General features: G+C 47.4%; 1 protein-coding gene across 2 annotated transcripts in view; it reads left to right on the plus strand.

Moving 5' to 3' along the window:
• Positions 1–24,075, plus strand: part of LOC139228929 (uncharacterized) — a 157,835-nt gene that overhangs the window by 5,718 nt on the left and 128,042 nt on the right. Inside the window, exon 2 of one of the 2 annotated variants that reach the window (XM_070860459.1) lies at positions 13,720–13,775. The exons of the other annotated variant lie outside the window; for it this stretch is intronic. The gene's annotated coding sequence lies outside the window, so the exon portion shown is untranslated. The remainder of the gene's footprint in view (positions 1–13,719; positions 13,776–24,075) is intronic. 2 annotated transcript variants of the gene reach the window in all.

A 24,075-nucleotide genomic window follows, 5' to 3' on the forward strand; every position in this document is an offset into this window, starting at 1 on the left:
TCCCGCTGCACCTCCCCTTTTCCTAATCTGCCGCTATTCAGGTAAGATTCTGCCTTCGTGTTTTTGCCCCCAAAGTGGATAACCTCACATTTATCCACATTATATTGCATCTGCCATGCATTTGCCCATTCGCCTAACCTGTCCAAGTCACCCTGCAGCCTCTTAGCATCCTCCTCACAGCCACCCAGTTTAGTCATCTGCAAACTTGGAGATATTACACTCAATTCCATCATCTAAATCATTACTATATATTGTAAAGAACTGGGGTCCCAGCACTGAGCCCTGCGGCACTCCACTAGTCACTGCCTGCCATTCTGAAAAGGACCCGTTTATCCCGACTCTCTGCTTCCTGTCTGCCAGCCAGTTCTCTATCCACGCCAGTATATTACCCCCAATACCATATGCTTTGATTTTGCACACCAATCTCTTGTGTGGGACCTTGTCAAAAGCCTTTTGAAAGTCCAAATACACCATATCCACTGGTTCTCCCTTGTCCACTCTGCTGCAACTTTTTGAGGATGTAACTGGAAGATTTGTCAAGCATTATTTCCCTTTCATAAATCTATGCTGACTTGGACCAATTTCCAAATGCGCTGCTATTTCATCCTTAATAATTGATTCCAACATTTTCCCCATTACTGACGTCCGGCTAACCGGTCTATAATTACCTGTTTTCCCTCTCCCTCCTTTTTTAAAAAATAGTGTTACATCAGCAACCCTCCAGTCCATAGGAACTGATCCAGAATCGATAGACTGCTGGAAAATTATCACCAATGCATCCACTATTTCTAGGGCCGCTTCCTTAAGTACTCTGGAATGTAGACTATCAGGCCTTGTGGATTTATCGGCCTTCAATCCCGTCAATTTCCCTAACACAATTTCCCGCCTAATAAGGATATCCTTCAGTTCCTCCTGCTCACTAGACCCTCGGTTGCCTAGTACTTCCTTTGTGAAGACAGAACTAAAGTACTTGTTCAGTTGGTCTGCCATTTCTTTGTTCTCCATTATAAATTCACCCGAATCCGACTGCAAGGGACCTACGTTTGTCTTCACTAATCTCTTTCTCTTCACATATCTAAAGAAGCTTTTGCAGTCATTTTTTATGTTTCTGGCAAGCTTCCTCTCGTACTCTATTTTCCCCCTCCTAATTAAACCCTTTGTCCTCCTCTGCTGAATCCTAAATTTCTCCCAGTCCTCCGGTTTGCTGCTTTTTCTGGCTAATTTGTATGCCTCTTCCTTGGATTTAACACTATCCTTAATTTCCCTTGTTAGCCACTGTTGAGCCACCTTCCCCGTTTTATTTTTACTCCAGACAGGGATGTACAATTGTTGAAGTTCGCCCATATGATCTTTAAAGGCTTGCCATTGCCCATCCACCGTCAACCCTTTAAGAATCATTTGCCAGTCTAATTTAGCCAATTCGCACCTCATACCGTCAAAGTTATCTTTCCTTAAGTTCAGGACCCTAGTTTCTGAATTAACTTTGTCACTCTACATCTTAATAAAGAATTCTACCATATTATGGTCGCTCTTCCCCATGGGGCCTCGCACAACAAGATTGCTAATTAGTCCCTTCTCATTACACATCACCCAGTCTAGGATGGCCAGCTCTCTGGTTGGTTCCTCAACATATTGGTCTAGAAAACTATCCCTAATACACTCCAGGAAATCCTCCTCCACTGCATTGTTACCAGTTAGGTTAGCCCAATCAATATGTAGATTAAAGTTTACCCATGATTACTGCTGTACTTCTATTGCACACATCCCTTATTTCTTGTTTAATGCTGTCCCCAACCTCACTACTACTATTTGGTGGCCTGTACACAACTCCCACTAGCGTTTTCTGCCCTTTAGTATTCCGTAGCTCCACCCATACCGATTCCACATCATCCAAGCTAATGTCCTTCCTTACAGTTGCATTAATTTCCTCTTTAACCAGCAACGCCACCCCGCCTCCTTTTCCTTTCTGTCTATCCTTCCTGAATGTTGAATACCCCTGGATGTTGAGATCCCAGCCTTGGTCACCCTGGAGCCATGTCTCCGTGATGCCAATCACATCGTGTCCGTTGACTGCTATCTGCGCAGTTAATTCGTCCACCTTATTCCAAATACTCCTCGCATTGAGGCACAGAGCCTTCAGGCTTGTCTTTTTAACACACTTTGACCCTTTAGGATTTTGCTGTAAAGTGGCTCTTTTTGTTTTTTGCCTTGGGTTTCTCTGCCGTCCACTTTTACTATTCTCCTTTCTATCTTTTGCTTCTGTCTCCATTTTGTCTCCCTGCATAGGTTCCCATCCCCCTGCCATATTAGTTTGACTCCTCCCAAACAGCACTAGCAAACACTCACCCCTAGGACATTGGTTCCGGTCCTGCCCAGGTGCAGACCAACCGGTTTGTACTGGTCCCACCTCCCCCAGAGCCGGTTCCAATGTCCCAGGAATTTGAATCCCTCCCTGCTGCACCACTGCTCAAGCCACGTATTCATCTGAGCTATCCTGCGATTCCTACTCTGACTAGCACATGGCACTGGTAGCAATCCTGAGAATACTACTTTTGAGGCCCTACTTTTTAATTTAGCTCCTAGCTCCCTAAATTCGTCTTGTAGGCACTCCTCCCGTTTTTTACCTATATCGTTGGTACCTATATGTATCACGACAACTGGCTGTTCACCCTCCCTTTTTAGAATGTCCTGCACCCGCTCCGAGACATCCTTGACCCTTGCACCAGGGAGGCAACATACCATCCTGGAGTCTCGATTGCGGCCGCAGAAATGTCTATCTATTCCCCTTACAATTGAATCCCCTATCACTATCACTCTCCCACTCTTTTTCCTGCCCTCCTGTGCAGCAGAGCCACCCACGGTGCCATGGACTTGACTGCTGCTGCTCTCCCCTGATGAGTCATCCCCCTCAACAGTACCCAAAGCGGTGTATCTGTTTTGCAGGGGGATGACCACAGGGGACCCCTGCACTACCTTCCTTGCACTGTTCTTCCTGTTGGTCTTCCATTCCCTATCTGGCTGTGTACCCTTTTCCTGCGGTAAGACCAACTTGCTAAACTTGCTATTCACGTCATTCTCAGCATTGTGGATGCTCCAGAGTGAATCCACCCGCAGCTCCAGTGCCGCAATGCGGTCTGTTAGGATCTGCAGACGGATACACTTCCTGACATGTCAGGACGAACTCAAACTGAAAAATGTCACCCATCCCATAAACGTTATTATTATATACATATTTAAAAAAAATATATAACCTATAGTTATTTTGTGGCTAAAATCTCAGTGTGGAATTCAGATACTAGCTAAAAAATTCTCAAGCATTATGGTTTCTGAAATCATATGAACCCCCTTTCATGAAATTATACACGATGATTGGAGGCTATACACTCCATAACATGCAGGTATGTTGTTTTAGATGCAGTGAAATTTACCACCAATATCATAGAATCAGAAGTTTACAGCATGGAAGGAAATCTCTACCACAGAAAGTTGTTGAGGCCAGTTTGTTAGATATATTCAAAAGGGAGTTAGATGTGGCCCTTACGGCTAAAGGGATCAAGGGGTATGGAGAGAAAGCAGGAATGGGGTACTGAAGTTGCGTGATCAGCGATGATCATATTGAATGGTGGTGCTGGCTCGAAGAGCCAAATGGTCTACTCCTGCACCTATTTTCTATGTTTCTATGTCCATGCCGGCCAACAAGAGGCTATCCAGTCTAATCCCACTTTCCAACTCTAGGTCAGTACCCTGCAGGTTACGGCACTTCAGGTGCACATCCAAGTACTTTTTAAATGTAGTGAGGGTTTCTGCCTCTTCCACCCTTTTAGGCAGTGAGTTCCAGACCCCCATAACCCTCTGTGAAGAAATTTCCCCTGAAATCCCCTCTAAACCTTCTACCAATTACTTTAAATTTATGCCCCTTGATTGTTGTTCCCTCGGCGAAGGGAAATAGGTCCTTTCTCACCACTATATCTAGGCCCATCATAATTTTATACACCTCAATGAGGTCTCCCCTCAGCCGCCTCTGTTCCAATGAAAACAAATCCAGCCTATCTAATCTGTCCTCATAGCTTAGATTCTCCACTCCCGGCAACATCCTCGTAAATCTCCTCTGAATCCTCTTCAGTGCAATCACGTCCTTCCGGTGACCAGAACTGCACGCAGTACTGTAGCTGTGGCCTAAACAGTGTTTTATACAGTTCATGCATACAGTTCTTGTATTCTTTGGCTCGGCTAATAAAGGCAAGCATTCCGTATGCCTTTTTAACCGCCTTATCTACCTGGCCTGCTACTTTCTGATCTGTGGACATGCACTCCTAGGTCCCTTTGTTCCTCTACACTTCTCGGTATCCTACCACTTAATGTGTATTCCCTTTCTTTGTTAGCACTCCCCAAATGCATTACCTCCCACTTCTTTGGATTAAATTCCATTTGCCACTGTTCTACCCACCTGAGCAGTTGATTGATATCTTCCTGCAGTTCGCAGCTTTCTTCTTCATTATCAACCACACAGCCGATTTTAGTTTCATCAGCAAACTTCTTAATCATACCCCCTACATTTAAGTCTAGATCATTGATGTATATCACAGAAAGCAAGGGACCTAATACTGAGCCCTGCATAACCCTACTGGAAACATCCTTCAAGTTGCAAAAACACCCAACAACCATTACCCTTTGCTTCCTGCCTCTGAATCAATTTTAGATCCAACTTGCCATTTGCCCTGGATCCCATGGGCTTTTACTTTTGTGACCAGTCTGCCATGTGGGACCTTATCAAAAGCTTTGGTAAAATCCATATACACTAATCATACGCTTTGCCTTCATCAACCCTCCTGGTTACCTCCTCGCAAAATTCAAGTTAGTCAGACACTATCTTCCCTTAACAAATCCGTGCTGACTGGCCTTGATTAATCTGTGTCTTTCTAAGTAAAGCTTTATCCTGTCCTTCAGGATTTTTTCGAATAATTTTCCCACAACTGAGGTTAGGCTGACTGGTCTGTAATTAGTCAGTCTATCCCTTTCTCCATTTTTAAACACTAATCATAGAAGCCCGAATCAATGGCTCACACATGCCACCATCAAAAAATATTTTCCAAATCCCAGGGCTCCCTTATTGGCGTCTGGTGAATGTACCACCGTATATTGTACTAAGCCATACATTAGGAAGGTACAGGTTCAATGTTGATGCCGATGATGGATCGGATTAGGCGGTGGTCCGTCCAGCAGTCGTCGGCTCCTGTCATGGCGTGGGTGATGTGCACATCCTTGCGATCCCTCGCTCGGATGATGACATAGTTGAGCAGGTGCCAGTGCTTGGAGCGAGGGTGTTGCCACGATGCCTTGTATTTGTCCCTCTGGTGGAACAAGTTCTGGTGATAAGTTCGTGCTCTCGACATTTTGTCAGGAGTAGGGTACCGCTGGAGTTGGCTTTCCCTACTCCCTCTCTGCCTATCACACCACCCTGGCGTTGAATTCACCGAGGAGGATCAGTTTGTCGCCCGCGGGGACACAGGACAGGGATTTTGAGAGGTTGGAGTAAAAACTGTCTTTGGCCTCCAGTTGCATCGAGTGTTGGGGCGTACACACTGATGACTGGCACATTGGTTCCGGGATAGGGTGAGCTGAAGAGTCATGAGGCGTCCGTTAGCCCCGCAGGGTGAGTCTTTGCACATACAGAGGCTGAACTCCTGGACATAGTCGACGTATTTACTGAGGCGTACGAAAGCATGGGCCTTACGTTAAACATCTGTAAGACAAAGGTGCTCCAGCAGCCTGTCCTCGCCGCACTGCACTGTCCACCCAGTCATCAAGGTCCACGGCGTGACCCTGGACACCGTTGATCACTTCCCGTATCTCGGGAGCCTCCTATCAACAAGAGCAGGCATCGATGACTGGATCCAACACCGCTACCAGTGCAGCCTTCGGCCGCCTGAGGAAAAGAGTGTTTGAAGACCAGGCCCTCAAAACTGCCAGCAAGCCCATGGTCTACAGGGCTGTAGTAATACCCGCCCTCCTGTCAGGATCAGAGACATGGTCCATGTACAGTAGACACCTCAAGTCGCTGGAAAAATATTACCAACGATGTCTCCGCAAGATCCTACAAATCCCCTGGGAGGACAGATGCACCAACATCAGCCTCCTCGTCCAGGCTAACATTCCCAGCATTGAAGTGCTGACCACACTCTATCAGCTCCACTGGGCAGGCCACATAGTTCGTGTTATATATGCAAACTATAGATATACTCTGTGTAATCACTGTATAGTTGCATAAGATGGAGACCTATTTACCTGATGTACTATCAATAAGGTTTACACTGTGTATATACATGCTGGCACCACTAGAGGGTGCAACTGGTGGAGACCGGGTTTCCTGCCCTGGTGGCAGGGGCTGTATAAAAGGGGAGCCATCATGCGGCTGCCTCGCTCTGGAGTTTGGAAGTAAAGGACCAAGGTCGCTACAGTTTGAGTACAACACATTGCCTCGTGGAGTCATTCATAAGTACTGTACAGACATAATAGTTCACATGCCAGACACGAGAATCCCAAAGCAAGTGCTCTACTTGAAGCTCCTTCATGGCAAATGAGCCAAAGGTGGGCAGCGGAAACGTTACAAGGATACTCTCAAAACCTCCCTATAAAGTGCAACATCCCCACTGACACCTGGGAGTCCCTAGCCAAAAACCGCCCTAAGCCGAGGAAGTGCATCCGGGAGGGCACTGAGCACCTCCAGTCTCGTCGCCGAGAGCATGCAGAAATCAAGCGCAGGCAGCGGAAAGAGCGTGCAGCAAACCAGTCCCACCCACCCCTTCCCTCAACGACTATCTGTGACAAAGGCTGTGGCTCTCGAATTAGACTGTTCAACCACCAAAGAACTCACCTCACGAGTGGAAGCAAGTCTTCCTCGATTTCGAGGGACTGCCTATGATGATGACCGGTTCAATATGCCACCTTTGCTAAGTTAGCTGACCTTATCCAGTGCAGTAAAATCCTCAGTCCTCCAGAGCTAGGGTGGGGAAAAATCAACCAAAGCCCTACTCCTTATTTCATTTTCAGTCATCTGGGTGTCTATCACATGCAGAAACCCATCACAATGCTTAAAAGTAGTGTGTTTCTGTTGCTGAGTCTAGAGTATGCACTTCATTGAATCGATATACCCCACTTAACCAAATCCTGAGAGTTTAGGTGCAGTATGACAAAGCTCAAGGCTTAGAAATCCCCAAATGTGAACAGGGTACTTACCAGCTAAGCCAACCTCCGGTATCGGATTACTGAGTCCACCATGGAGGGATGACTCGGTTACAATCTTCTATTATCAGGCATGGAGTGATATTGACCCGAAACAGATCCTGGTTAGCCCCGTCCCAGGAGGATAGTCACTAAGTGGTCAATGGACAATTGACAATTACAAATGTGAGCCATTGGTAGATACTAAACCACATTTATGTATCTATAAAAACACATTTTCTCATATTTGGCCTCCACGTAATGCCTTCCAGGAGCTGTGGCCCCAAGTCTGAGTTTCATCAGCTACACAATAAACATCTACTCAAAGTGATGTAAGGACTTGCGCAGGACAGCTTGTGGCATGACAACCACCTCCTTGTTCTAAACATCTAAGTCCTATGCAGAATACCAGATTTAATTGGCAACAATTGCTAATATCGGCCCGTGTGTGTGGGACTTGGGCTCACTGACAGTTTGATGTTGAACTGAGTCCTTCCTGTAAAGGTTTCCCCTTTTTTGCTACAAAAGCACCACTCATCTGGGTCCTGGCTGCTATCCAGTGACATGTACTCATTGTTGTGTATAGAAGAACTTCACGAGGTTGAGTAATGTGAGCCAAACTTAGTGTGACCTTAGTCGTCTTTATTACAACTCCAGAGTGCCTAAACGACATGGCAGCCAAACTTTTATGCTGGCCCTGCACGTGTGTGCAGGTGACCATTAGGACTCTCAACAGTCGCGTCCTCTAGTGGTAAGTATTACATAGTTACATACATAACATCATTCCCCCCCCCCCCCCCCCCACCACCAAGTCTTCGGTACAAGTTGAGGCGATATAGAGCTCTTCGCTCCCTGGTTGATCGTCTAAGTTCAAACCCTGGCATATGAGTTGGCCGGACCATTGCTGCACTGCACTGCGACTGGTCTGACCGGACTGCCAGGAACAGTGGGTTCATCCTCGTGATTAACAGCGAGGTCGATTGCTGGTTGGGTGTGTGTTGGTGGATCGTCGATGGTGATGGCCTCTTCAAGTCGTTCCTGGTTGTCAGTAAATCGCAATTTGGTCTGATCTAAATGCTTTCTGCACATTTGGCCATTTAACAGTTTGATTATAAACATCCTATTCCCTTCCTTGGCCAAAACAGTGCCAGCAACCCACTTAGGACCATGACCATAATTCATGACAAATGCAGGGTCGTTATCAATATCACGTGAAACAGCCGTGCGATCGTGGTACATGTTCTGTCGGTTTCCACGTGATCATTAAGATCCGGGTGGACTAGGGAGAGCCTGGTTTTGAGGGCTCTCTTCATTAACAATTCTGCCAGGGGAACCCTGGTGAGCGAGTGGGGTCGCGTCTGGTAACTGAGCAGAATGCGAGACAAGCGGGTTTGCAGGGAGCGGGTCATGCGTTTCATGCTCTGCTTGATTGTTTGGACTGCCTGCTCCGCTTGGCCGTTAAATGGAGCAGACCTGATATGCTTGATGCCATTGTGGGTCATAACTCGTTGAATTCCAAGCTGGTGAAATACGGTCCATTGTTGCTGACAAGGACATCGGGCAAGCATTGGATGGCGAACATGGCCCGGAGGCTTTCAATGGTGGCTGTGGACGTGCTGGATGACATGATTACGCATTCAATCCATTTGGAGTAAGCGTCCGCAACTATTTAAAAACATCTTTCCTAGAAAGGGGCCGGCAAAATCTACATGGATCCTGGACCACAGTTTGGAGGGCCATGACCACAGACTCCGTGGAGCCTCCCTTGGTGCATTGCTCAGTTGCGAGCAAGTGTTGCACTGATGCACGCATGACTCCAAGTCCGAGTCAATGCCGGGCCACCAAACATGCAACCTGGCAATTGCCTTCATCATGACAATGCCTGGGTGGATACTGTGTAGTAGCGTATAAACATTTCCCTGCCTTTTTTGGCAAAACTATGAGATTACTCCATAAGAGACAATCCGACTGGCTGGACATTTCATCTTTGTGTCAGTGAAACGGCTTAATTTCATCTTGCATTTCCCCGGGAACGGCCGACCAGTTCCCATTTATAATGCAACTCTTTACAAATGATAGCAGAGGATCCTGGCTGGTCCAGGTCCTGATCTGGCGAGCTGTGACAGGTGACCCCTCGCTCTCAAAAGCATCCATGGCCAGTAGCGAGTCTGCGGGCTGCACCTTTTTGACCCCAGTGGTGGGTAATGGTAGCCGGGTGAGAGCATCGGCACAGTTTTCAGTGCATGGTCTGTGGCGGATAACAGTCATAAGCGGATAATGTTAGTACCCATCTTTGGATGCGCGACGAAGCATTGGTGTTTATACCTTTGCTCTCTGAAAACAACAAAATGAGCGGCTTGTGGTCAGTTTCAAGCTCAAACCGAAATCCAAATAAGTATTGGTGCATTTTCTTAACCCCATATACACATGCTAATGCCTCTTTCTCGACTATACTATGGGCTCTCTCAGCCTTCGACAGACTTCTAGACGCGTATGCGACCGGTTGGAGGTTGCCCGATACATTGGCTTACTGTAACACTCAGCCGACCCCGTACGATGAGGCGTCACAAGCTAGCACTAAACGTTTACATGGATCATAATGTACAAGCAACTTATTTGAACATAACAGGTTGCTGGCCTTCTCAAAGGCTGTGTCTTGCGATTTGTCCCAAACCCAGTCGTCGACTTTGCGTAGCAACATGTGCAAAGGCTCCAGCAACGTGCTCAACCTGGGTAGGAAGTTACCAAAATGGTTGGAGTCCCAGGAACAAATGCAGCTTCATCACATTCTGTGGTTTGGATGCATTCTTGACGGCCTCTCTCTTTGAGTCCGTGGGCCTGATGCCGTCTGCTGCAATCTTTCTCCCCAAAATTTCGACTTCCGGCGCCAGGAAAACATACTTGGAGCGTTTCAGCCTGAGTCTCACTTTGTCTAGGCGACTTAGAACCTGTTCCAGGTTGTGTAGATGTTCGATGGTGTCACGACCAATGATCAGAATGTCGCCTTGAAACACAACGGTGCGCGAAACAGATTTCAGCAAACTCTCCATGTTTCTCTGGAAAATGGCTGCAGCCGAGCGAATCCCGAAAGGGCACCTGTGGTATATAAACAGCCCTTTGTGTGTGTTGATGCACGTCAGTCTTTTCGAAGATTCAGCCAGCTCCTGTAGGTGGAGGTTAGGTCCAACTTGGTGAACTATTTCCCCCCCCCCGCTAACGTTGCGAACAAGTCATCCGCCTTGGGCAGCGGGTACTGGTCCTGTAGTGAGACTCGGTTAATCGTCACCTTGTAGTCTGTGCAGATTCTGACTGTGCCATCGCTTTTCAACACCGGAACAATTGGACTGGCTCCCTCGTTGAACTCGACTGGCGATATGATTCCTTCGCGTTGGAGTCTGTCCAGTTCAATCTCTACTTTTTCCCTCATCATGTATGGAACCGCCCGAGTCTTGTGATGGACAGGCCGTGCATCAGGGCTTGGATGGATCTGTACCATGGCGCCTGTGAAGTTGCCGATGCCTGGTTCGAATAGTGAGGGAAACTTGCTTAGCACTTGAGCACACTAGGAGTCATCCACTGAAGATAATGCTTTGATGTCATTCCAATTCCATCTAATCTTTTTTAGCCAGCTTCTGCCGAACAGTGTTGGGCCATTGTCTGGAACAATCCATAATGAGAGGTCATGTACAGCTCCATCATATGATGCCTTCACTGCCGCACTTCCAATGACTGGTATGAGCTCGTTGGTGTAGGTATGCAGCTTTGCATTAATTGGGCTCAATTTGGGCCTTTGTGCTTTATTGCCCCACAGTTTCATGAAAGCCTTCTGGCTCATTATTGACCGACTCGCATCCATGTCCAACTCCATGGATACTGGAACTCCATTTAATTTGACTTTCAGCATTATAGGAGGGCTCTTGATGATGAAGGTATGTACTCCATACACTTCTTCCTCGGGTTGAGTTGCCTGTACTGCGTGATCCGCGCTGGATCAATCATCCTCTGCCACGTGGTATGTCGCCGCACGTTTCTACATTCGTTGGAGGTGCCCCATTGTTGCGCAGCCTTTGCACACGTAGTGCTTGAACCGACATTGATGGGCCCGATGATTATCCCCACAGCGCCAACACTGTGCTAAAGGATTCATGCACCCCCGATGGCAGACTCTGAGTCATCACAGGTCTTGCAACTGCAGACGCATAGGCCCTGCCATATGCAGTACGGCCTGCTAGCGACGTCATTTTATGCACAGTACTTGCCGGTGAGCTTCGATGTTGAGAAGATATCTATTTGGTGTTACCGTCCGTGGTCATGCATGCCTGGGCGATCGCGAGGGCCTTGCTCAGGTCTAGGGTTTCGGCAGCCAGCAGAATTACCTCATGGCTGATGCTCAGCACGAAAAAGTCCTGCAGCATTTGCCCCAACGCAGCTCCAAAATCGCAAGGTCCCGTGAGGCGTCTCAGGTCAGCGACATAATCCACCATGTACCGGCCCCCGGAACGATGATGCATGTAAAAACGCTATCTGGCCATGAGGATACACTCCTTCAGCTTGAGGTGGTCCCGAACTAGCTGTCGGTGCGAGTAGATTCTTGATGATGCCGTATATTTCAGGCCCACAGATGGTGAGGAGAACTGCCCTGCGCTTGGCTGCGTTAGTGTCTTCTTCCAGCTCGTTGGCCACGAAGTACTGGTCGAGACACTCGACGAAGGCTTCCCAATCATCACCCTCTACGAATCTCTCTAATATTCCAGCGGCAGCCATGGTTGCATGATGGTTCGTATTCTGTTACTCGTCGCCAATTGTTGTGTATAGAAGAACTCCACGAGGCTGAGTACTGTGAGCTAAACTTAGTGTGACCTTAGTCGTCATGTTTATTACAACTCCAGAGTGCCTAAACAACATAGCAGCCAACCTTTTATGCTGGCTCTGCATGTGTGTGCAGGTGACCATTAGGACTCCAACAGTCGTGTCCTCTGGTGGCAAGTATTACATAGTTATATACATAACACTCATCATTATCATGGGCAGTCTCTCGAAATCGAAGAAGACTTATTTCCACTCAAAGTGAGTTCTCAGGTGACTGTACAGTCCAATACAGGAATTACAGTCTCTGTCACAGGTGGGACAGACAGTCATTAGAGGAAAGGGTGGGTGGGGAGTCTGGTTTGCCGCACGCTCCTTCCGCTGCCTGCACTTGTGTTCTGCATGCTTTCAGCGATGAGACACGAGGTGCTCAGCGCTCTACTGGATGCTCTTCCTCCGTTTAGGGTGGTCTTTGAAACATAGAAATTTACAGCGCAGAAGGAGGCCATTTCAGCCCATCGTGTCTGCGCCGGCCGACAAAGAGCTGCACGGCCCTCAGTCAGCAGCCCTGAAGGTTACATATAAACCTATGAACAATGGCGGAAAGGTAAAGAGCACCCAGTCCACCCCACACAACTGCGACACCCCTTACACTGAAACATTCTACACTCCACCGCAACCGGAGCCATGTGATCTCCTGGGAGAGGCAAAAACCAGATTAAAACCCCAGGTCAATTTAGGGAAAAAAATCTGGGAAAATTCCTCACCAACCCATCCAGGCGATCAAAACTAGTCCAGGAGACCACCCTGGCCATATTCGATTCCCTGCTGTCCTTACCATTAATACTGCATCGGCCAACAAAAGGTAATCCAGTCTAATCCCAATTACCAGCTCTAGGTCCCTAACCCTGCAGGTTACGGCACTTTAAGTGCCCATCCAACCATCTCTTAAAAGTGGTGAGGGTTTCTGCATCCACCACTCTTCCAGGCAGTGAGTTTCAGATCCCCACAACCCTCTACGTAAAGAAGCCCCCCCCCCCCTCAAATCCCCTCTAACCCTTCCACCAACCACTTAAAACTATGCCCCCTTGTAATAGACCCCTCCACCAATGGAAATAGGCCCATACTATCCACTATGTCCAGGCCCCTCAATATTTTGTACAGCTCAACAACTGAACATTAGTTAAGGACAGGACTGGACTCGGCTTTGATGCCTTCAGTGGTTGAATAATCTTCTGACATTCAGCATCTAATTTGGATCGTCTAGTTCTGCACATGATGAATGGCCCTGGATGAGGAATTGAAGGCTGCTTGCACCTTTTAGAACTTTACCCCAGAAGGAGTTGGAAGGAGAAAATTGAGAAGCAATCAAAAATGCATTTTGAAATTCAGATGATTGAGCAGCACGAAAAAAATGCATCTTTGAATTCAGGTGCTTTTAATAAATGGCAAGAGATTTTTCTCAACTACTCAATGCATTGTATCACACTCTAGTTTCGTTGTTTTTCTTATCCTATATATTCTATTCTTGTGTTAATATGTGAAAATACTATTCTTTGGTGAAAACATCACATCAGCCTCAATCTTCATTTTTTTAATTCAACGTTATTTAGGCAATACTTTTAATTTTTTTTAACAATCATGAATGTGAGGGATGTCAGTGCTGAAGAATGGTACATTTTCTATTTCTAGGCACCTGGGGAGGAATTTTCAACTGCTGACCGCCCATTTCTCACTTGGAAAAACAAGTAAACGGCAGAGGAAAATCTGATGGACACCCATTTACACAGAATTAAATTTTGAGACAGGCCTTTAAATGGACACCGACACTCCTGTCCAAGGAACAGGAAAGCAGTTCAATTTGGGGTCCTGCGACAGTTGTAGGACCCCCCGATTGCAATTTTAATTTAAAAATTGGACAGAGGTTGCACGTTCCATGCTAGTCCCAGTTGCAAATGCATTGAGTGGCCTAACCAGTGGTCCATAAAGGGATCGCTGAAGGCCATTCAGAAAGAAGCAATGTAACTCCTGGCTCCGGAAAAATCTTTCGACCCGCTGCCACCCCTTCCTCATCACTCTCCTGGGACCTGCCACCCAGCTCAATGCAGCAGTTTGCCCATTTTCCACCACCCAAAACTGACTAGCTGCAGCAGGGCACACAGCTCGCCAGTAAAATTAAACTGAGTCCCAAACTTGAAAATGGTTTAGGTCTTCCAACTGTTTCATGCTCCCACCCCGGCTCAACATCAAGTATTTCCAGTTCAGGTATGTTACAGCAGAGTAAAGCTTCCTCTACTCTGCACCTCAACCTCCATCTCAGTAGAGCACCCACCACTACAGCAAAAATGTGACCTGTTTCCATTTCTCATACTAGCCGTATTGTGGCTTCTCAGTGACATTGCCAAAAGGTACCAGTGTTGTCTACGAGTCCCATGCCCACTAATTAGCTTGAGACTAACCAAATACATTTTACAAAGGACAGCCAGCCAGCAGACAGAAGAAATTCTCATCCCATCAGTCTAGCTGAATTTGAACCCAGGACTCTGAGCTGAAAGGCCAGTGTCTAAACTACTGCACCACCCCGGCCCCCATAAGCCACACTTTTATCTGCTATCACCACTGATATCATCTTATTGAGGACATAGTATATCTGTTAACCATTCAGAGTTGATATGGATCTGACTGATCTATCACAGCATTGTAAAACCCCTGGTATGCTCAGAGAACACTGCATTTAGATTGTTTAATCGTACCTTCCACACCCTGTAATGTAAACAGTCTGCCTGGGTCTGGTGTGACCAACACTTATTACGTTACTATTCAGTTATTTTATACATTTTACACAAGTCTATATTGTGTATATATTTTAAGAATTCTATTCAACAATGCGATGTAATAGTAATAATGAACAAGAAACAATGTGCAAGTAATCAGATTTTTAATCACTCCATTGATCATTTTTGCATTTGTCTACACTTAACTTGCTTTCATTATAAATGATCACTGAATTTCTGTCCAATCAATAGTATGGTTTGCTGGCATACATCTCACAGTCAACATGTTCCCCGCTGGCGTGGAACTAAACTACAGAACCTGTTCAACCTTCGTCAGGCCAGGTCCAAGACCACCCCAACCTCCGTCGTCGAGCTACAGTACGCGGACGACACCTGTGTCTGCGCACATAGAGAGGCTGAACTCAAGGACATAGTCGACGTATTTACTGAGGCATACGAAAGCATAGGCCTTATGCTAAACATCTGTAAGACAAAGGTCCTCCACCAACCTGTCCCCGCCGCACAGCACTGCCCCCCCAGTCATCAAGATCCACAGCGCGGCCCTGGACAACATGGACCATTTCCCATTCCTCGGGAGCAGACATTAACAACGAGATTCAACACTGCCTCCAGTGCGCTAGTGCAGCCTTAGGCCATCTAAGGAAAAGTGTTCGAAGACCAGGCCCTCAAATCTGCCACCAAGCCCATGGTCTACTGGGCTGTAGTAATACCCGCCCTCCTGTATGGCTCAGAGACATGGACCATGTACAGTAGATACCTCAAGTCACTGGAGAAATACCACCCACGATGTCGCCGCAAGATCCTGCAAATCCCCTGGGAGGACAGACGCACCAACGTTAGCGTCCTCAACCAAGCCAACATCCCCAGCATTGAAGCACTGACCACACTTGATCAGCTCTGTTGGGCAGGCCACATTGTTCGCATGCCAGACACGAGACTCCCAAAGCAAGTGCTCTACTTGGAACTCCTTCACGGGAAACGAGCCAAAGGTGGGCAGAGAAAACGTTACAAGGACACCCTCAGCCTCCCTGATATAGTGCAACATCCCCACTGACACGTGGGAGTCCCTGGCCAAAGACCACCCTAAGTGGAGGAAGTGCATCTGGGAGGGCACTGAGCACCGAGTCTCATCGCTGAGAACATGCAGAAACTAAGCACAGGCAGCGGAATGTTCGTGTGGCAAACCTGTCCCACCCACCCTTTCCCTCAACGACTATCTGTCCCACTTGTGACAGGGACTGTGGTTCTCGTATTGGACTGTTCAGCCATCTAAAGACTCATTTTGAGAGTGGAAGCAAATCTTCCTCGATTCTGAGGGACTGCCTATGATGATTGCTGGCATCAAAGCAAGTGTCATAATATTCTTCAAAACAATAATTGCAGAGAAAGGAACCTGTAATCCAATCATTGGACATATTGTTGCTTAGCAACTTGAAGATATTCATTAGTTGCATCTCCTAATGGTTCCCCTTTTTGCTTTAATGGGGAATGATATAAAAGTTTTGAAATCACTTAGCAAGGGAGGGAGTTCTCACTTTAAAAAAAAAGTAAAATGCAAATAAATCCTTTGCTTTTTGTGAATAGGTTTTCACATACCATGAACTCCTGCCGCACAATTGAACAGCATATGAGAATTTTGAGGCCACATCATATAGAAGAGAACTTCAGCAAGCATTAATAAATTAAAATAAGAAAAGATAATGAATGTCAGTAATCATGACCTCCATAAACTACTTGAACACTTTTACAAGTTTTTGATGTAACTTAACCCATCTCCCAGTTACAACCTTATTATTTGCTCCCACAATCTAATGAGTATGTATATATTCAGAATTTTAGAATATCAATTAATTTGTAACTGTTTTATCTTGTAGTTGATCACGTTACTGCAATACATTGTTTCCAAGATTAAAATGCATTAGCTAATTTCAATTGGCCTGAATTTGATATACAAACACACCTTTTCACACTTAGCTTTAAATGTGAATTACCCTCGTTATTCTCATGAATACATTAGCATGTGAACAATCTTGACTCCTGAGATAAAGGAATATTCAATTTCTGTCTGACCCTGTTAGTGTTTAAACAGGTGTTGAATTCAGGAGAACTTGCATATAAATCTAGCATCCTTTTTTAAAAAGGGGATAAATTCTGCCCCTATGCACCAGTGGCACACACAGGGAGTGGAAAACCAAGTTCAGCATCAGTGCACCTGATTTTTGTTTTGGATTTTCTGATGGCGGTGTACTGGGATACAGAAGGTTTGCATTACCGCATGGCATAAGCACCATTAAAGTAATTCCGATGCATCATCATAGGCAGTCCCTCAATCTTGCTTCCACTCTAGTAAGTTCTCAGGTGACTGAACAGTCCAATATGGGAATTACAGTCTCTGTCATAGGTGGGACAGACAGTCGTTGGAGGAAAGGGTGGGTGGGGAGTCTAGTTTGCTGCACACTCCTTCCGCTGCCTGCGCTAGTTTTCTGCATGCTGTTGGCGATGAGACACGAGGTGCTCAGCGCCCTCCCGGATGCACTTTCTCCACTTAGGGCGGTTTTTGGCCAGGGACCCCCAGGTGTCGGTGGGGACGCCGCACCATACCAAGGAGACTGAGGGCGTCCCTGAAACGCCTCCTTAGCCTGCGTAGGAGTTCCGAGTAGAGCGCTTGCTTTGGGAGTCTTGTCGGGCATACGAACAATGTGGCCCGCCCAACGGAGATGGTCGAGTGTTTCGATGCTGGGATGTTGGCCCGATCGAGAATTCCGATGCATTGCGCCCATGGCACCAGCCTAATGCTGTGTGTCTTTAAAAGTTGACTATATATTAAGCACAAATACTAAAACAAAATATGCTGGAAATACACAACAGGTCCGTCCGCATCTGTAAAGAGAAAAGACAAGTTAGCGTTTCAGGTGTAACCCACCATCAGGATGCTTTTTTTCCCCCTTTCATTTTTTTTCAAATTCTCTCTAATATTTCTCTCAAACAGTGACTCCTGCTGGGGTGCAACAGCCCTTCCTGGTACTTTGCTGAAGTTGATGTTATACATTTGTGAGTCTAAACAGTGAATGTAAGCCGGTTACTCACCACGGGGACATCAAAGTCAAGCCTGTTTCTGTTTTCACTTTACCTCTACACGCATTCAAGGGGTCATTGGATAGCAATTGAGAACAGGAACCCTGATTCATTTTCTTCTCTGATCCATTGTAATACCTCCAGTGTTGCCTATGCCAAGATCCGCTAACTTAGCAGAGAAGTTCAGTTGAACCAGGGACCTCATTGGTCCATATAATTCAGTATCAGAAACCATACATAATACATTGAGCTAGATTTTCGGGTTTTAACGATTTTGCTAGTTTCCAGGCGCAAATCGTGGCTGAATTTTTTTTTTTTTTAAAGCGTTGCATTAGCACCAGAATGTGCAGCTTTCGCCAAATGAAAGTTCACGATGGGTGTTAGCGCCAACTCCAGCGTTGCACGACAGAATTTGTGCGCTGGAGCAAGTTCCGACATTTAAAAAATTGTCCGTTCTGTGCATGTGCGAATCCCCTCCCCACGTGTCTGGTCTGCTGTCAGATCACAAATGCTAATGCAGGGTGCGGCCACGTGCATGTGCAGTACATCCGGGGCTGAATCAGCCATTTTACTTTTTGATTTTCATGATGATGGAGGAGGAGGAGGAGGAGGAGGAGGAGGACAGCATGCAGTGTGCGAAGAGATTCAGCCCAGAGGCAAACGAGGCTCTAGTAAGGGCAATGGAACGTCAATGGCCTGAATTGTACAGGATGGGTGGATCTAGACCCCTCCATCAATATTTAACAAGATCTGGAGGCAAATTGCAGAGGAGGCCTCTGCCTCGACATTGTGGAAAGGACTGCAACACCGTGCCGGAAGAAATTCAACGATCATTTCAAGGATCGTTAGTGAGTACAATTTTTATTGATGCACTCCTTCATTACTTAAATTATAAATCTGACATACTATTTGTTCTCATGCTGTTGCTGTCTGTGAGCACTCTGAGTTGCCTCCTAAAATGCATGACACATAGGTAGGCTTAGTGTGGCACCCTATTTACCAAGAATGACCTTTACGCATTATTAAGATTGCTCTCTCAAAAGATGTTTCCGCACACTTCAATGTCCTCCTGATGAACCACGTTCAACTTCCAAGGCCATTAAACAGAGGACTGTATTACATTCACACTGTATGGTATAAGTGCTTTAGTGGCTATCTGTGTGCCACAAGAGCAGATGGACCTTCTGGTAGCCATTCCCATTTTCATCTTTGCAGGCAAAGAAGTTCCATAACCGCCGGGAGCAGCAGCGGACAGGTGGCGGTCCGCCTCAGACATTGCCACTCACTGACCTGGAGGAGCGAGTGGCAGGTCTCATCGGTGTCTCGGGTCGGGCAGCTGCCCGTGGGGGTGTTGACCCCTCTAGGATACGGACGGTAAGTCCTGCACACTCCCTAGGCTGGGTTGGGAAATGTGATAGTGTCTGTGGACTAGGGTTGGAGCAATGTCATGCAGTGTCTCTGGACTGACTACATATAATGGAGTAGTGGCGGTCTTTCAAATGAGCCTATGCTATGTGACCTTACTTATGTCACCCTGCCCCCTCCCCTGCTGCTAACCACTCATCTGTTGCTTTCTACTTCCAGATGAGAAGCCGCAGGCGCCGAATCCCTCACAGCAAACCTCTACCTCATGGGGGGGGGGGAGGGGAGAAAGGAGGAGGAACAGGAACAGGAGGAGGAACGACAGATGCATTAGATACCTTCCTTTCGCACCGGCAAACATCTTGTCCGAGAATGGGTTGAATTCCGTATGCCACCTCTCCGGAGGGTGAGTCAGCAAAGTCGGTCTCCCAGATAGGTAGCCGTGGAACTGGACATGGTGGGTCTGTCCCGAGAGAGCACCCACCTCACCCATCAGCACCTTGATGTCCTGGGGAGGATTTCTGCGAGCACCAACCGTCTGAAAGCGACCATTATGGAGGTCGGGTCTCAGATTTTCTGTGTGAGCCGTGAACCTGCAAGACCATCAATGCCCACTTTGAGGCTGGTGCCTGCACCAGTCACACAAGTGCCCAGTGTGACACCCAGACACTGATGACGCCAATCAAGAGGCTCGCCAGTCAGAAGCCGGGCCTTCCATCCCTCGAGATGATCCAGTGCGTCCCCAGACGATGTTTCCAATGTCTCTTCCCCCCCCCCAATTCAGTAGGACTGTGGCCACCTTGCTGCACGAACTCTTGGACAGTTGGGGCATGGGTTGTTTTGTTATTTTATAAAAGTTTTAAAGTTTCCCAATTCTGTTCATAGTTGTAAAAGCTCACCAATGCTTAATAAATGTTATTCAAGTTTCTCAATTACGTTTACAATGTTTAATAAATTCTTATATTCACAACCATTCCTGTGTAGTATCTCATTTGCAGAATAAGAGGGGGCATAATCAACATGGTGGGATAGAGTGGCAAGGCACCGGTCAAATGTGCTGTTCACTCTTCAAGCAAAGCGTTGAATTATGAGCTGCTGACGTAAGGCTTTTGCAGCGGCGAAAGCTCCACAAGGTCTCCCCTGTGGTTATGGTGGTGGTGGCATAGAAAATAGGTGCAGGAGCAGGCCATTCGGCCCTTCGAGCCTGCACCGCCATTCAATAAGATCATGGCTGATCATTCCCTCAGTACCCCTTTCCTGCTTTCTCTCCATAGCCCTTGATCTCCTTAGCCGTAAGGGCCATATCTAACCCCCTCTTGAATATATCCAATGAACTGGCATCAACAACTCTCTGCAGCAGGGAATTCCACAGGTTAACAACTCTCCGAGTGAAGAAGTTTCTCCTCATCTCAGTCCTAAATAGCCTACCCCTTATCCTAAGACTGTGTTCCCTGGTTCTGGACTTCCCCAGCATCGGGAACATTCTACCCGCATCTAACCTGTCCCGTCCTGTCAGAATCTTATGTTTCTATGAGATCCCCTCGCATCCTTCTAAACTTCAATGTATAAAGGCCAGTTGATCCAGGGTCTTCTCATAAGTCAGTCCTGCCATCCCTGGAATCAGTCTGGTGAACCTTCGCTGCACTCCCTCAATAGCAAGAACGTCCTTCCTCAGATTAGGAGACCAAAACTGAACACAATATTCCAGGTGAGGTCTCACCAAGGCCCTGTACAACTGCAGTAAGACCTCCCTGCCCCTATACTCAAATCCCCTAGCTATGAAGGCCAACATACCATTTGCCTTCTTCACCGCCTGCTGTATCTGCATGCCAACTTTTAATGACTGATGAACCATGACACCCAGGTCTTGTTGCACCTCCCCTTTTCCTAATGTGCCGCCATTCAGATAATATTCTGTCTTTGCATTTTTGCCCCCAAAGTGGATAACCTCAAATTTATCCACATTATACTGCATCTGCCATGCATTTGCCCACTCACCTAACCTGTCCATGTCACCCTGCAGCCTCCTAGCGTTCCCCTCACAGTTCACACCGCCACCCAGTTTAATGTCATCTGCAAACTTGGAGATATTACACTCAATTCCTTCATCCAAATCATTGATGTATATTGTAAAGAGCTGGGGTCCCAGCACTGAGCCTGGATTCCTCGCCAGGTTCCTCTTCCTCCCCTCTCTCCTGAAATGCTCCTGCAATCTCCATTGGCAAATCCTGTCCCCTCATGATGGCTAAGTTGTGTAGCATGCAGCACACCACAATTAACTCCGAGACCTGCTGAGGGGAGTATTGCAGTCAGTCTCCAGAGTGGTCCAGGCATTGGAAGCGCTGCTTGAGCACTCCAATTGTCTGTTCGACAATGTTGCATGTGGCTGCATGGCTCTCATTATAGCGATGCCCGGTTTCTGTCTGAGGATTCCGGAGTGGGGTCATGAGCCAGGTGGCGAGGCCGTAAACTTTGTCCCTCAGCATCCAGCGTCAACCACAAGGCCAGAGCTGGAACAGACCTGAGACAGTGCTCTCACATAAGCTGAAAGCATCATCGATGCTCCCTGGATATTGGGCATTGACTTCCATGATGCGCTGAGTATGGTCGCAGATGATCATGGAGTTTTGGTTTCGATAAACCTATGGATTGTGTAAAGATGCTCACAGGGTGATGTGCGTACAGTCAATGGCACCCTGAACCTTGGGGAAGCCAGCAAATCGTTCAAAACCTACAGCCCTCTCATTCTGGGTCCCCTTGGTCATTGGGAAGTTTATGAATACGCCGCAGGATGGATGACTGCAGTCGTCATCATAGACAGTCCCTCGAAGCGAGGATGACTTGCTTCCACACCAAAAAGGGATGATTTTACAGGTGTTTCAATGAAGGACTTAATATTCCAGATCCCGAACTACATCTTGAAAGTTGGAAGATAACTGTGCGTGGATTTATTTTAATATGTGGTGGCCGTTGCACACCAGCCACCACACGGGCTTGACAGAGCTAGGTCTTGGTTCAGTGGCATGGATTACTCAAGACGACTGGAGACCAGCTCTGCTGCACGGACCTAGCGCGCACACATATCGCAGTGTGGGCTGGCTCGTGCTGCCCCTGGGCCCTCGCCTCTCCTGAGCCCCAAACTCATGCCTCTCCTGGGCCCTGGTCACTTTCATCTACAAACGCTTGCCGCACCTTCTCCCCTCCTGCTGTGCCTGCTTGCACTGCAGTCAGCGAGCAGGCTTCATAGCCATCGCCCTCCTGTAGCAGCACACGCTGCTCCCTGAAGTGGTATGCTGCTGCACGCTGCTCCCTCCAATGGCCCCGGCCTGCTGATGGTCTTGCAAGCCGGGACTGCGCCGATTTCTGGGCCGGGTTGCCGCACGTTGCTCCATCCAATGGATCCGGCCTGCTGATGGTTTTGAGGGTAAGGAAGGAGGCGTACCTGAAAGTTCTGCCGCCCATTTATCGGTATCGGAATATTCAAACTCTAGGTCAGGCGACTCAGAGAAACCCTCCAAATCCTTTCACTGATTCCTGAAGAACTCGCGGCCTTTGGGTAGGCCCGAGGATTGGCGTGGTGGGGCAGCCCTGGTCCGAGTGCAGCTCCCCCGGGTGCTGCTCCCGGGACTGGGACTGGGCCTGCCTCCAGCCCCGCTCCCCCCGGCGCTCCCGCTCTCGGCCCGCAGTAGTCACCTGGTGAATGCTGCATTGTGTAGCGTGCTGCAAGATGGAGCATATATCCCCTGCTGATGCCTGAAAGTAGCTGGAGGCATAGAACGCAAGTGCCACAGTCACCTTCACCTCGACGGGCAGTGCAGGCCTGTTGCCGCTGGTAGGCTGTAGGTCTGCCTTTCTGAGCTGGCATATCTCTGAGCGCACTTCTTTTTGGAGGCGCAGCCTTCTAACGCACAGTGCCTCAGAGAACTGCAGGTATGAGCGCTGTTCCCTGTAAACTCGTTGGGGGTAAGGCATCCTCCCCTTACATCTGTGACCTCTTTGATTACGTTCAAAATGGTCATCAATAAGCCGCCTTGCAGCTCAACGCCGTATAAATATAGCAGCCAGGAATAATGGCTGACATAGTATAGCCCCAATCTTTTAAAATGTCCGTTAAAACGAACGATAAACTCACATAAAACTTCACGATGAAAAATGCGGCCTCCTTCTCCTAATCCTTTTATGCACTCAAAACTTCTGTTCCATTTTCAAGATGGCACTGGGTGCGCCCTGGGTCCGACTGCTTTTTGCTGGCGAGTTCCCGGGCGGATGCTAAATTGGGCGATATGCTTGAAGTTCTGCCCGGGGTGCCAGCACAGCATTGGACGCCGATTGACATCATCCAAACGGTGAAAACATCGGGTGGGCACTAAGTTTTAGCACTGTTGCAAAACCACTGCCGAAAGTTCTGCCAGGGCACAAAATATGTGCGCCTCGTTTCGTGCCCCCAAAAAAATCGTTTTTGCATCATGCCTAGGCGCTAAACTATTAGCAGACCCCTCGCAAATACAGCCCATTTAGTCACACTGACCATTAGGGGAGGAGCTTTTCTTGTTTTTGAATGCCAGCTTTCTCCAGTGCTGTAGACAAAGTAGGTATGGAAGGAAACCTCAGCAAGCCAGCCAAAGGAAGATAGGAATGGTCCATGAAAGCATCCAACTTTTTGACACACAGGATATTTTGGCAGAAGAGTCTATTTACTGTCTGCTTCAGCATCTCCACTGCTAGGAAGATGTAATCACAGCATGACAATTTTACATAGATAGTTCCATTATAAATGTGCACATAGCTATTTATAATAGAACAGCAAAAATCTTCA

Source organism: Pristiophorus japonicus, chromosome 18 (assembly GCF_044704955.1).
Source record: "Pristiophorus japonicus isolate sPriJap1 chromosome 18, sPriJap1.hap1, whole genome shotgun sequence".
Lineage (NCBI taxonomy): Eukaryota > Metazoa > Chordata > Chondrichthyes > Pristiophoridae > Pristiophorus > Pristiophorus japonicus.